Genomic DNA, 4,739 nt, shown 5'->3' with positions numbered 1-4,739 from the left:
TTTTCTTTTTTACCTGCCGTTTGCATTCCACCTGACACACAGAGGTGCGTTTGACGTTGCTTGCCTCGTTGGAGCCTTTGACAGGCCATGTTGGAGAGGTGGAGCTGGTTATAAACCGAAAAGCCTATTTCCAGGCAGGCCTCTTGAGGCCGCAATCACCCAGCTCCCACAATCGGCACGCTCAGCCAGCCTGCTGCTCGTCGCATTCCCAGTGGATGCCAAGAACCACTGGATTCCAAATGTCAAGGTCACGGCATCAAATTGTCTCTTTTATGCATCTCTAGTCGTCATGGATTGAAGGATAGATAATAAGGTGTTTTGGAAAACAAGTTATCTGTCCGTTGGTGTGGTGACAAATTATCCCGAATTTGGGACCATTCTTTTTACATAGAGACATGGACGGTTTTGACCCCCTGACTCATTTCCCTTGTTCATTCCTCTTTTATGACAATGATCTAAGATTGGAGGAGTAGCTTGTAAATATACTAGTACCTAGAGTCCCTGTATAAAGAGAGTTGCGCCATGCGCTGACCCGAGATATCTGGTCACGTGATTTCGTGGCGCCATTTTGTGTCTAACTTCACCGTGCGTGAACGTCAGCTTGGTACGGGAATGTTGTTTATTGCCAAACAAAATGACTGGTTGTTCTGCTTTTGGTTGTTCAAACCAATCTGGGAAATATAAGATGTATAGATTTCCAAGTGATAAAGTCAGAAGACAAATTTGGGAAGCGAAAGTCAGACGAAAGAGCTGGAAAGCGATCGACTCCTCGAGACTCTGCCAGGTAGGCCCACGCCGCTTGATGATCGATGTTCAAAAGCGATTCTATCTGCTCGGTTTTTTTTTGGTTGTCTGTCCGTTGAAAACCCTTTTAAAGGGAAGTGATTTGTGTTTGTTTATAATCTTCAAGGAGCTGACCAAAAATGCATTTCCGTGGGAAGAACCCTGCTCAATTTTTTTCGGGTAGTCCTAGCGGACCGCATATTGTCATTGATTGATGAAATGTCCCGGTACAGTGACATTGCCTGGTCTGCGGTTGGGTAGTCTGCGGGCAATGTCACTGTACTTTTTCAGAGGGAATTCATTTTGATTTTATAGGGGTGGGAAACCCATGGTCCGTTTTGTTTTCAGTTGTCTGTCCGTCCATTCAAAACTTATTCCGAGGCAAGTAATTTTTTTGGTTTAAAATCTTTAGCCTAATCGGCAATCATAAAAGCAATTTTAGGGGGGGACCTGCTCAATTTCTTTGCGGGTTGTGCAGCCATCCATACGTCCAAAATTTGACGAGTTATTGTTTGCTTTGTACAGTGCTCATGCGTCTTGTGGCATATTTGCTCAAATATTTCCCACCCCGGGATTTATGGCCAAATTGTAGTGATGGAAGATTTTGCACATTGGACAATCCCTATATATTTAACCTGGTGACAGCTATCGTTCCCAAAACATACAATATTTCTAGGTGATTAATGCAGTAAAACAGGTGTATTTGTGTACCCACATTTAAAACTGGCTCAACTTTCAAAAGCTGTTATCCCTGTTTGATATCAATATACATGTGGTCGATAGAGCTAGCGATTTGTCTGGCCATCTTCCGGAAGATTGTCCATGTGATTTTCTGTTGTGGAAGTACTAGTACATGACAGCTCATTAAAATTAAACTGTGTTGTGTTAGAATAAAAATTTCAATAAATAAATACATCAAGGACACTCATTGTATGATTGCAGGAACATTTCGATGTGAATCAGTTTGAGAGGGGGCGAGCTGATGACAAAAAGAGGTTGAAGTGCTCTGCAGTTCCAACAATATTTAGCTACCGGAAACCCGTGAAGCTGCGCAACTCCCCCAAGAAGCGTGGACCGTCCAGAACTGAGAGACTACATCTACCAAACTTGTCCGACCACACCTACTCCACTCATGAACGTATTGACTCCTCAAATGAATCTCAATGTAAGAATTGTTTTATTTAATACAAAATCATGGCAGGACATGTTCTATGATGGCAGGACAGGAATTACACTATAGAAATATGGCAATACCACGTACAGAATTTGTTTTAAGTGTGTTAGACTATATGTCGGCTGGAAGTCCTACACCGGAATTGCTCTCGGCACCCTTTAAAAAATATTGGATATGCCCACACTCCTTTCTAAAAGTTATTAAAATTCAGAGAACGACAGCATTGGTTTGTCTTACTTATAATGTTAGCTCTTATATGCAGTGTTGGCTTGTAATATGCATTGCCATACCACTTTTAATATCACCACACAGCTCTTTTTCACGGCAATAGCTGAGTTTTTGACAAAACAAATATCACCTGTATGTAATAATAAGACTAAATATGTGTAGTAAATTTTTTTTTAGCAGGTTTAGAATATATCACCCCATATCGCGAATGTACATGTATATCTAATCCGACACACTTAGACACAAAATGGCGTCCAAATTTGAGTTGACACAACTCTCTATATACAGGGACTCTACTAGTACCCTACTGCAAAGCCGCAATGAGCCGGCGAAGCCAAAGCCTCTTGCCACTATTTCACCCATCACTATGGCATCAGCAGGTTAGGTAGTTGGTAGTAGGTAGGTGTAGTAGGTACCGTACCTAGTTCAAAAATGACACCATTTGCATTCTGGATGAGATTAAAATTTATAAAATTTCCTTCTTGATTAATTCGGTGAATTCCGTCTCAACTTCGGATATTTCCGGCCGTGAAAAACTAACCCCCTACGGCCGCGAGATTTCTAAAAAATAATTGTTCGTCAATTTTAGAATATTTGACGCCGTTTTCAGCCTCCGAAACGCGGTAATAAGCTTTTTTGAAATATTTTTTCAAATGCTCGAATCTCATTGGTTCCGGTGTTTGGTGACGATTTTCGTTGAAGATAACCAGCGCCTGGGGAACGAGGTTGGTCTTAAAGTATTTTAATTACAAATTAGAAGTGCATAAGATTGTGAATCAAACAAAGACGGGTGAAACAAACTCCTATTGAACTTTTTCGCAATTTTTTATGCATACCCTTGCATCCGCAAGATGGCGCCCTCCATGGAGCGATTTGGTGCGTCAAAGCTTCGAAATTCTCAAAGGATTCAGCAAAATCTGGCTTTTCAACATAATACGTACGCGTTCATTCACAACACCGGCTTCGCCGGCTATAATATGCAACATAAGGACATTATGAGACAATGTACAAGGAACTTGGGCACACCATATATTTGATGGGTTTTGAACCTGGCATCCCTGCATCCTGAGTCTTGTAATCAGGTGGGAACACTGAACACGTCGACTCGTTCCCACCTTTCTCCCACTATTCCTATCTCACCCCTTATTTGTGCTACTTCTCCTGCCTACGTCATGTGTACCCCTTTTTGTATTGACACTACTAGCAACGGTATCTGCCCTATGGGCAGGGCTTCAATTGGGAGGCCCAAAAGAAAAGGCAAAATATTGGAAATTTAAGGCTTTTTTTATTTTAAACGATTCATATAAACATCCGTTAAATCATATCACATGCAAATCATCAAAATCTAAACAGTTTTTGTAGAATTTCAATAATAGCCACATCACTGTTCATATCGGAAAATATTATTCCATCGTGTTTGGTAAAACTGGAAAATTGAAAAATTTGGAAAAACAATATAGCCTATTTTACTCCAAACGGGGTCCCAGGCTTACCCACCCAAAATTTCGTTGCGATCGGTTCAGCTGTTTTTGCAGTACCTGGGAACAGACAGACAGACGGACAGACATTTGGTGAATTATAGTAAGATTACGTGTTCACCAAGGTTCTGCTCTGTTGTATTATGTATAGGAAAAAAGGAAATGCTGTATAAGCCACGAACTATCTATATATCTATATGTATATATATTTTAGGATGCAAAAGACCCCGGGGGACTCAAAAGACCGAAAAGACCCCGATACCCCTCATTAAAAAAAAAAAAACATTCAAAATATTATGCTGAATTTAGTTTTATAAAGAGTACATCATGTGTCACACGTGTCCGATAAAAGTGGGGTTGTAACAAAGTAGGGTTGTAACAAAACGGGGTTGTAACAAAGTATGGTTGTTACAAAGCGGGGTTGTTACAAAGCGGGGTTGTTACAAAGCGGGGTTGTTACAAAGCGGGGTTGTTACAAAGCGGGGTTGTATCAAAGCGGGGTTGTATCAAAGTGGGGTTGTATCAAAGTGGGGTTGTAACAAAACGGGGTTGTAACAAAGCGGGGTTGTATCAAAGTGGGGTTGTAACTTAGCCGGGTTGAATAAAAGTGGGGTTGTAACAAAGCGGGGTTGTATCAAAGTGGGGTTGTATCAAAGCGGGGTTATAACAAAGTGGGGTTGTTACAAAGCGGGGTTGTTACAAAGCGGGGTTGTTACAAAGCGGGGTTGTTACAAAGCGGGGTTGTATCAAAGCGGGGTTGTATCAAAGCGGGGTTGTATCAAAGCGGGGTTGTATCAAAGCGGGGTTGTATCAAAGCGGGGTTGTATCAAAGCGGGGTTGTATCAAAGCGGGGTTGTATCAAAGCCGGGTTGTATCAAAGCCGGGTTGTAACAAAGCGAAATTGTAACAAAGCGGGGTTGTAACAAAGCGGGGTTGTATCAAAGCGGAACATTGTGTGGTACCCGGTCATCACTGCCAGCAGTTATAAAGTGGCACTTCTAGTTTATATTCATTTCAATTTTAAAAGATGTGGGGGTTGAAGCAGGTTATGGTTTTCAGGAATGGAATTAGCATTA

At 41.5% G+C, this 4,739-nt stretch overlaps 1 long non-coding RNA gene across 1 annotated transcript; it reads left to right on the top strand.

Moving 5' to 3' along the window:
• The first annotated feature begins 570 nt into the window (after positions 1 to 570).
• Positions 571 to 2,180, top strand: LOC144891134 (uncharacterized). Its single transcript, XR_013622728.1, has 2 exons — positions 571 to 784; positions 1,726 to 2,180. It is a non-coding gene; the product is annotated as an uncharacterized LOC144891134 (long non-coding RNA).
• Positions 2,181 to 4,739: the final 2,559 nt, after the last annotated feature.

Source organism: Myxine glutinosa, chromosome 3 (assembly GCF_964187855.1).
Source record: "Myxine glutinosa chromosome 3, kmMyxGlut1.1, whole genome shotgun sequence".
Lineage (NCBI taxonomy): Eukaryota > Metazoa > Chordata > Myxini > Myxiniformes > Myxinidae > Myxine > Myxine glutinosa.
Note: the sequence above shows the minus strand (reverse complement) of the source record. Positions and strands in the feature narration are given on the sequence as shown.